Source organism: Aulonocara sp. 'chitande type north' Nkhata Bay, linkage group LG4 (genome assembly GCF_057382095.1).
Source record: "Aulonocara sp. 'chitande type north' Nkhata Bay isolate Kocher_YH1m ecotype deep benthic linkage group LG4, A_spYH_male_GT1.1, whole genome shotgun sequence".
Classification (NCBI taxonomy): Eukaryota; Metazoa; Chordata; class Actinopteri; order Cichliformes; family Cichlidae; genus Aulonocara; species Aulonocara sp. 'chitande type north' Nkhata Bay.
In genome coordinates, this window is record NC_141347.1 from 9000123 (window position 1) to 9011052 (window position 10930).

Here is a 10930-nt window from a genome sequence, read left to right on the forward strand (position 1 = left end):
GTGCTGCAGATGTGTGTCACAGGTTGATCTGGCTGTAGGCTGTGGCATTTGGCCAGATGTGGCGCTGGTTGATTCGACTCAATGTTAGTGCACAAAGTAAACTGCTCGCTTTAGTTGTGCAGCAAAAACGCTGAAACCGGAGAAATACAACGTGCCAGGGGAACGATGACGACGACAAGTCTCCCGATCGTTTACTCTTGCTGTCCTGTGAACAACAACGGCGTGGTACTTGTTTGCTGTTTTCGCGATCGCGTCGCGCATGAGGATATCACCAGGTAAACTCGCCACATTTTTAAACATTTTGTTGTTCAACAGCATCAAGACTGACGGAGTGTGTTTGAGATAACCTCACAAGTGTCACAGATGACACATTTGGCATTTTTTTGCTGGTTTGTCGGTAGTAGCTCCTGAAACGCAAGTCTGCCACACATCTGTTCGACCAACGACAGTTGATCTAAACGCCAGTAGATCTGGAACACCGGTCGTCACGGCAACGCTACAAGTGCGTTTCTCAGCATGGGCCCGAAAAAAGCTCTGTCAGCCGAGGAAGGTGACGATATTAAGAAGTCGCTGGAGTTTATGACAGAGGAGATTTCTACTGTCAAACTGCAGCAGAAAGCCATCCTGGACCTGGTCGAGGAAGTTAAGGCTCTCCGCATCCAGAACGCCGAGAAGGATCGGCGGCTGGCGTACCTGGAGAACAGAGTGGCGGATTTGGAGCAGGACACCCGGATGAACGATGTTATCATCACGGGGCTTCGCATCAAACCCCGGTCATACGCCCGGGCGGTCGCCGCTGACAATGTAGGAGGGCCAGGAGAGGAAGATGTCAACTCCACGGAGCATCAAGTGGCTACCTTTCTACGGTCCAAAGGTGTGGAAGTGGATTATAACAACATTGAGGCTTGCCACCCTCTACCCCGAAAAAATGACAGTGACAAACCAGCCATCATTGTGAGATTTGCAAACAGAAAACAGCACTGTTAAAACAAGGAAAGAAACTGAAAGGATCCGATGTCTTCATGAACGAACATCTGATAAAAAGAAATGCGGACATTGCCAGGAAAGCACGTTACTTGAGGAAACAGGGAAAAATTCAAAATACATGGACCACCAACTGCAAAGTATTCATTAAACTCAATGGAACACCGGAACAAGCCAAAGTGTTGGTCATCAGAAATATGGAGGAGCTGGACAAATACTGAGGTCAACTTACTCTGGAGGTATGAATACACATGTGACGTGACACACAACACAACACATGGCACAGTCCAAAAGAACTTCATCTGCATCCGGCAACAATATCAACATAACTCATTGGAATTCTCTTTATGATGATCTGGAACTGAGAACATTTCGATACACAGACCATAATGTTCTAGACTTAGAAAAGTATAGACCCGGAAAATAATTTCTTCTACAACATTAGCAGTAACTGCTGCTACTTCACCGATGAACAGTTTAAGCACACCATCAACACAAAAAATAAATGATCAATAATCCATTTTAATAGCAGAAGTCTGTATGCCAACTTCAACAATATAAAGGAATATCTCAATGAGTTGACAAATCCATTTGGAATTATTGCCATTTCTGAAACATGGATCAAATCGGAGAAAGGAATGGACTTTGGACAGGAGGGATATGAAGTGAATTTTGTAAATAGAAGGAACAAGAGTGGAGGGGGAGTAGCTGTGTATGTGGATAAAAACCTAAACTACAAGGTGGTAGAAAGTATGACAACTGTAATTGATAATTTACTAGAATGTATAACAATTGAAATTTATAAGGAAAAAGAGAAAAATGTAATAATTAGCTGTATATATAGAACACCTGGCTCTAGTATTCAAGTATTTAATGACTTCATAGAGGAAATATTTTCTAAAACAAATCAAAAAGTTATGTTTATCTGTGGTGATTTTAATATTGACCTGTTGAATCCGAAAAAGCATAAAATGACAGACGAATTCCTAAACACTATGTACAGTTTGAGTTTACATCCTAAAATAACCAGGCCTAGCAGAATTACACCACATTGTGCCACCTTACTTGACAATATTTTCACTAACAATATGGAAAACAACATTGTGAGCGGAATATTAATTAATGACATCAGTGATCACCTACCAGTTTTTGCAGTTTATGACACTAATTATAAGAAAAATCAGCATGAAGAACAACTGAGATACAGACGTGTAAGGACAGAAGAAACTATGAATGCATTTAAGAACGATCTATTAAATCAGGACTGGGACAATGTGTACAAAGAAGCTGATATTGATATTGCATATGGCATATTTTTAAGAATATTCATGGAGTTGTACGATAAAAACTGTCCAACAATAAAATACAACAGAAAGCACAAATATTCAGATAGACCATGGCTCACTAAGGGTTTACAAAATGCATGTAAAAAGAAAAATACACTCTATAGGGAATTCCTGAAACAAAGAACAAAAGATGCTGAAAATAAATATAAAAAATACAAAAATAAGTTGACCAAGATTAATATTGAACAACAATAAACATAATATGAAGGGAATATGGGATGTTTTAAACAGTATCATTAAAAATAATTCTGGACAACAAAGTTATCCTAAATACTTTATCGACAATGGCAATATTATGGAAAACACTGCTGATAAGGTCAACAGCTTTAATCATTATTTTGTAAATATTGGACCAAAACTGGCAGAACAAATTCCTGAGTCACTGCCATCAGTAGACTGTAGTTAAAACCTGATTGATAGGAACCCTAACTCAATGTTCCTCACATCAGTGGAGGAAAAAGAAATAATTGACATTGTACACATGTGTAAATATAAAACATCTACTGATTGTAATGATATTGACATGAAAATCGTCAAGAAGGTCATTGAAGGAATTGTAGGACCTCTAATATATATTTGCAACTTATCATTTCAGACGGGAAAAGTGCCAAACAAAATGAAAATAGCTAAAGTTGTGCCGCTGTATAAAACCGGGGACAGACGCCACTTCACAAATTACAGGCCTGTTTCTTTACTACCACAATTCTCCAAAATCCTAGAAAACCTGTTTAATAAACGATTAGACAAATTCTTAGATAAATATAAATTACTCTCTGACAGTCAATATGGATTCAGATCAAAAAGATCAACATCTCTGGCATTAATCGAATCAATTGACGAGATTACAAATGCTATAGATCAGAAACAGTATGCAGCTGGAGTATTTCTGGATCTCAAGAAAGCATTCGACACAATCAATCATAACATATTAATTAATAAACTGGAACGGTACGGGATCGGGGGGGGGGGGGGGGGGGGGGGTTGTACTGCAATGGGTGAAAAATTATTTAAGTGACAGGAAACAATTTGTGAAGCTGGGTGTCCATTCCTCATCATGCTTGGACATTGCTTGTGGTGTTCCACAAGGCTCTGTACTGGGTCCAAATTTATTTATTATTTATATAAATGATATTTGTAAGGCATCTGATATATTAAAATTAGTATTATTTGCAGATGACACAAATATTTTTTGTTCTGGGGGGAATCTAAAAGAGCTGCTGGATAATTAAAAAATGGTTTAACAGGAACAAACTATCGCTAAATCTAAGTAAAACTAAAATTATCTTATTTGGGAATTCCCTTAGAAATGCACAAGTGCAGATTCGTTTAGATGGTGTGGAAATTGAAAGAGTACTTGAACATAAGTTTCTTGGTGTGATTATAGATGATAAATTAAACTGGAAGTTAGGGCTGGGCGATATATCGAGTTTTTAAAAATATCGATATATTTTCATACAAGATATAAGATGTGACAATATCGTTTATATCGATATATAGTCTATGTTACGTTATAATTATACTTGTGGAGCCGCAGGTTTGCCTCTCTTTCGTCCACTTTTGTCTCTACGCAACCTTACTTGGCCTCGCCTCTCCTTCACTGAACACAACTCCCCCTCCCCCATAGCTTCACCTGCAGGCAATGACAAGATTAAAGCGGAAAATCTCCGTTAGCGAGTTACCGTGCGTGGGGCTGGACGGCGTCAACGTGTTAGCGAGCTAACCGCGCTAACGACATGCAGCCTAGAGGGGCTGCACGGCTGCACCACTTGATGGATTGTCGGAGGATTACGGCTACCGGGGAGGAGCCTCGCGGAGTGATACGTACTGTGTGTGTATAAGGACCACAAATGGCCCCTGTTCAGAGACGTGGTGCAGCTGTGAAATCTGTCTCTTTGTTACTATGCTCAGCGTCTATTAGTTTACATTTTGACTGCACAATTGTGAGCTTTTTGTTATGCACAAAAACAACATTGTTTTCTTTTATTTATGGACCATGATTATTTAATAAATGCTGATAATTTATTTTTGAGTAATTTCTTCATGTACATCTACGCTGTATGTAAATAAAAGTGCCCGTGTGACATCTGGGACACAGTGTGACTAGGAACACTCTTTTTGTTCTTAACTTATGGCTTTTAAAAAAAAAAAAAAAAAAAAAAAAATCGAGATATATATCTTATATCGCCATCCAGCTAAAAAATATCGAGATATGAATTTTGGGTCATATCGCCCAGCCCTACGAAGTCTCATATAAATCATATACATAACAAAATTTCAAGAAGTGTCTCAATCTTGAGATAAGTAAAACACATTCTGGACCACAAATCACTCCACATTCTCTATTGTTCCCTGATTGGACCGTATTTGAATTACTGTGCAGAGGTTTGGAACAATACTTACAAATGTTCGCTATCATCAATCTTTATATTAAAAAAAAAAGGGCCATAAGGATAATCCATAAAACTGGTTACAGAGATCATACAAATCCACTATTCTTAAAATCAAAAATTCTAACATTCACAGATCTGGTTCATTTTCTCACTGCACAAATTATATATAAAGCAATAAATAACCTGCTTCCTGACAATATTCTAAAAATGTTTTCTAAAAGGGAACGGGGATACAATTTCAGGGGGGAATTAAATTTAAAACATCCTCGTATCCATACAACATTAAAAAGTTTTGCATCTCTGTGTGTGGAGTGAAGCTGTGGAACAGACTAAGTAAAGATATGAAGCAATGTCAGAGCATGGCGCAGTTTAAAAAGCGGATTAAGGATATGGTTTTTACAGGGTACAGGGAAAAGGTAGAGATTTGATAGGGTGTTCTTGTCTAATATTTTCATGTGTGTGCGGGTGCACGGGTATGTTGGTATGGGTGGGTGGGTGTGTGTGTGTGTGTGTGTGTGTGTGTGTGTGTGTGTATATATATATATATGTTGTGTATCCTTGAGGTGTTAGAAAATGTGTATATGTGTATACGTATGTATGTATATATATATATATATATATATATATATATATATATATATATATATATATATATATATATATATATAGATATATATATATATATATATATATATATATATATATATAAAAAACATTACACATAACATATAATGTAATTGCAAGGAGGTATTTCTCTAGTCTATTGATACTAGATAGTGGAAAAGGGGTGGGATTAAACAAGCTTATGCTTCTTCCTGCTCCTTTTTGAACATGAACGTTATTTGGAGTTGTGGTTGGTCGTTTTCCTTTTGTTTTGCTTTGTTCATTTGTCTCTTTTAATTGTATTTTGTTGTACTTTTTCAACATGTTCAAAATAAATATTCAATCAATCAATCAAACGTTGCCTAGCAACCGGGCTGCCTAGCAACCGGGCTGCCTAGCAACCGGGCTAGACAGTTGGAAACGTTTCATACAGCTTTGTTTGACAGAAATGAAGGACAAAATCTTTTGTTCATTTGTTTGTTTGTTTCTACATGAGCTTTAATTTGATAAGTATCTGAGGCTGACTGTGAAATCATGATTATTGGGCTTCACTTCTGAATGTTAACTAGAAAAGAGTAATAATTAAGCAGAACCCCTTCAAACTCACTTAAAAGTATGTGAAGAGAAGATTCCCCCTGGTGGAAAAAACAAAAAACAAACAAAAAAAACAACAACAATTAGGGAACAGTAAAATCCAATCTCTACAGCCTTAAACAACAAATAATAGTAATAAAATAATATCTAAACCACAGAGAAGAGTATACACTAGAGCAGGAGTGTCGAACTCCAGACCTTGAGGGCCGGTGTCCTGCAAGTTTTAAATATCACCCTGGGTCAACACACCTGAAACAAATGATTAGTTCATTACCACAGTGTAAAATCTAATTAGTTCCCAGAACTCAAAAGAATTGAGGAAACTCGTTGCCTCAAAAAACTAAGTAAAGCTTACTTAAGATGACTGTTAGGACAACTTATACAGTGCAAGTCTACAGTATTAAGAATAACTTGATATTTCTGTCTGTACAATACTAATTGTTTACCTACTGACAAACATTTCAAGTTCAACTAAATGAAAAAACAATTTGTGGTAACCTGAATATGATTAAAAATGATTAACAACACTTTTTGTAATGATGTTAAAATCAGCCCAACTTTTATTTTCAAACACAAAGTATAACAGCCAACATACTGGACACTGTTCTGCTGAACAACAAACAATTATATTGCCATCACTGTTATACTCTTACGATGAAACAAAGTCTCAGATGTAATTATTCTGAAAATAAGTTTAGGCCTACCACAACTTTGTTTTGTACTTACATTACTTATATAATCAAAATGAAATACTTGTTGTTCTGTCACAAGTGCAGTCTCTAATTTAAACAACACATTCTTTTTGCATTCCAACACATGAGCTGGAATGTTGTAATATTTTAAGGATGGCTTGTTTCCAGTCCAGGCATTACTGCCTGAATGACTATCATGGATCGAGGTGATCCAAATGTAGGTGCAGAAGAAAGTCTTTAACTTCCCTTAAGTACAGTGCCAGTGGATGTGGGTTGGAGATGCAATGAGCTTGAACCTGCAGGCGACCATCTTCACTCACCACACCATCTGTGACGAAGCACTCATCTCTCCTGGTGTCCTGCAAGCAAACAATCATATTTTTTTGGACATGAACTTAATTGCTTTCTTAAAACATTTTTTTCTGCATTTGGTATAAAACAGACTCCAATTTAGACAATCTCAGGCTCCCTCCCCACCGGAGAGGTGACATTCAATGTCCCAATTGTCAGTCTGGATAGCCGTGACCCCCACCCAACATACAATAATGTCATGAAAGCATCATTTTAAAAAGGGCTATGCAAACATGGCCAATAACTTTCATTCTAATGATGTGCAAAATGATTTGGGCACAAAACAAATTTTGCTGTTAGAAAACTTGCAGACTTCACTATATACAGTGTAGACCCTCTAAACTAAGTTTGGGGGATGTGATCTTTCAAGAAATGCAGACCAAACTGTTGTTGTTTGTTTACTTACACAGCATGTCTTGTAGAATTAACTGGAGTCACCAGCAACAGCATAGTGCAGTCATATCTCAAGTCTAATAACAGAAGACAGGAAAAGATCAGTGAAGAAACAACTTCCCCAAACCAAAGCACAAATAAAACAATAAGTAAAACAGGCTGATCTAAAGTATGATTAAAGTTCAGCCTGATTGATATAAATGTCACTGACAGTTGCTAATATATTGGAAAACCAAAATACTTACCACTGAGTTGATGTCTTTCTGTCCAACAACAGGAGTGCTGGTCCCGAGCCTCAAAGACAGTAAGAAGCAAGCAGAGGGAGAAAAAACAGAACTTTTTTTCAGAAACCAAATTGATCCTTAATGGCTGTGCAATAATTGTAACATAGAGTCTACTTATGTTGTTAAATAAAGGCTAGATTTGACATTAATAGATGTCACAGATGGTCAAAAGCTGCCACAAAGCATGAAAAAAATTTTCACACGTGAAGTCAAAACTTTCTGGGAAGTTGAGTATATTGGATGTTTAATGGTAGAAACAGACTTTTTAGACTTCTAGAGACTGACTGATGTTAGTTTAAATCAAATCTGAATCCGATGTGCTTATCTTTCTAGTTGTGGTCTGCACAGATGTCAGGTTTTTAAAACGCCAGACCCGACGACAGCGCCTAAGGTGGTGCTGGACCGAGGGAACCGCCAGCTCTCCCTCAGAGATGGAGAGGAGGGGGGGTTGATACCTGTTGTGATATTTTGATACCATGGTAGCATTTACAGGATATTGTTTTATAGTGATATTATACAGGAAAACTGTTACTCAATAAGGCCCATTTACTAGTTGTTTTTCTCTTTCTCTGTGACCCAAGAATTGATGTGTAAGACTCACAGGCTGGTACCCCAAGGTCGAAAATACCACAGAGACGAGACCACTCCCTTACTCCCATCCTCCCTTCCTTATCCTTTAGAAAAGAGCTTGTTAAAGGCCAGGTGGTTTGTTTCAGAATTCACTAATGAAAGAACTCTGTATTCTATGTCTAGGAGTGTATTTTGCTGGGATGATCATAAATTGTAGCTGAACTGATAAACTACACAAAGGATACTTCTTTGCTCAGAAGGCAGGAAGACGTTTCCTTATTTGGTCTGTACCGGTTTGAACTGAGAACCTGCTGACACACGAACCTTTTTTCCCTCTATATAAACTGTTGTATACTGAATAAACCTTTGAGTTGATTTTGGAAGAGCAACCTGAAGCAGTTTCTGTATCATTTTGTTCTCCTAACTGCTCCCGACATCGTAACTAACCCAGCTGAACGGCATACCTGAGCGTTACTTTGAATAATTAGGAATCTTATAAGGAAAGGACAAAACTCTGCTTATCGGTGCTCACGCCTTGGAGGAAACCCGATCCACGGAGAAACCCGGGACGGAGATTTCTTTCAATTTGGTGTCAGAAGTGGGATCGGCTGACGAAGGTAAATACACGTCTTTAATATTTATATGGGACTGTATTATACCTCTCTCAGTGATTGATCTATAATGAAACGGGATATGCTGACGAAGTTTCACTTAGTGATCCAGAGAGATACACTGACGACTTCCTTAGTCCCCGAATAAAGTAAATTAAAAGCAGAAAGACACAGGAAGTTGCCTGTTGTATTGCAAGAAGTTGCTCGTTAAGTGAGAAATTGCTCACCCAAACAAAAATTGCTAGCAATAAATTTAAAGTAACCTCAGCTGTGCTGCAGCAAAATACTAACATAAATCCTTCCAGCGTGTAAACCCCTCTGGAAATCACTGAACATGGGTCAGAATAATTCAAAGACCACAGACAGGTCCGATAAAAAATCGAAATTACCTGTAAAACCAAAAAAAATAAAATATAAAGCTACAAATAACGGCTCAGTACGACTCCCACTTCCGGTTACGTGTAACCCACGTCCGCGAATCGGTGAAGACTTCCATGATTACGTATCCAGAACATGTGGAAGTGCTTATGTGACTGACTTTGTTTACAACTTAAGAACTGTAAGTTCAATGCATTTTAATTTATTTCCGGAGCCTTATCCCGAACGATTATCGCCAGAAAACAGGTCAGTAGAAATGTTGAATATCATTTGTGATAAGAAAAGTAGTCTGCTTAAACAGTCCTGTAGAAAATATATGATAGAATGCCGCGACGTGATACATCGAATGTTACCACTATGGAAAAAGGGACCGGAACCAGGTGTAGATGCTTTAACATAAAATAAAACTAGTGCAGGCTCTAGCATAGAAAATAAATCTACCGCAGGAAAAGCTAGTCTTGCATGCTCAGCCGTTCAGCCTACAGCCCCACACCCTTACGATGAGACCGAATTAATAGTCGCTGTAGCAGCTGCACGTAAACAATGTCAGCATTCTGATCCAACCAGCTTAAAAGAAAGTGACAAAAAACCTGAATCACATGCAACGGATCTTAGCCACCTAATTGAACAAGATCAGGAAAAACAATATATACGCCGCGAGGAAGAATTAGCAGAACATAGAAAAAGAGAAAAACTTTTGAAAGAAGAATGTGAGGAACTTATGAAAAACAATTTAGACGACTATGAAGAAAAACTTTTGCATCAGGCAGTGTCCACGATAGACACCCACATGAAACGCCACGATATCGTAGCTAGAGGTTTAGAGGTAGCTAAAGAAATACCTGTTACCCGAACTTTAATAAAGACTTATCTAAAAGGAAAAAAGGAAAAACAAAGCCAGAATGACAAAGGTCCTTACGCCAACACTCGCGGTAATAAACAAACAGAACCAAAATCTAGTGACGTCAATGACACTTACCCCTTTATGATAATAGGAGATCAGTGTTGTATTCAGCCCCCTAAAATCTCAGAATTAGTGGTAACTATTAAAGAGCTTCCCGATCCTCTTAAAAATCCTACAGCCTTTGTCTCTGCATTACAGAGAAGTACCAGATATCACCATTTGGGTGGTCCAGATTACAGGTACATATTGTGTCAATGCATTCCTGGAGTAACCGAGTCACAACTCATAAGAGAAATAGGTGAATTAGACCCAAAGCATGATAAAGCATCCACAACTGCAGAGTTTTTGTGGGTAAATAATGACAAAATCACAGATTTCTTTAAGAATCTAAAGAAATTCCTGCTAACAATGTCCAGAGACAAAATTGACTTAAATGCAGTAACTATGTGTAAACAGAAGCCTGATGAATCTATCCTAGTATTCATAAAACGCTTTATGCACTGTTGGACTAACGAGGCATGCATGCCAGAGGATGGTAATGATCAGATTTTCATTACTACCTTTTTGAACAATATCCACCCTGAATGCTCTCAGTTGCTAAAAGTGACAGCTACTGATAATCTCTACGAACTGAGTAAAGATGCTTTCTTAAAGCTTGTACAACTGAAGGCCAGTGCAGACCTTTTTCCTACTACCACAAAAGCTAAAAGTGTTAAGATGATGTTGAATTTTGATGTTGAAGGCTCAGAAGAAAGTGAGAAACTAATGTATGCAGGATCACCCGCTCCAGCACAGCAAGGAAGTTTCAGAGGACAGAAATATAAGAGTAG

General features: G+C 37.9%; 1 pseudogene; it reads left to right on the top strand.

Annotated features, from left to right (window-relative positions):
- The first annotated feature begins 516 nt into the window (after positions 1-516).
- On the top strand, positions 517-1318 carry LOC147331925 (uncharacterized; annotated as a pseudogene).
- The last annotated feature ends 9612 nt before the right edge of the window (positions 1319-10930 follow it).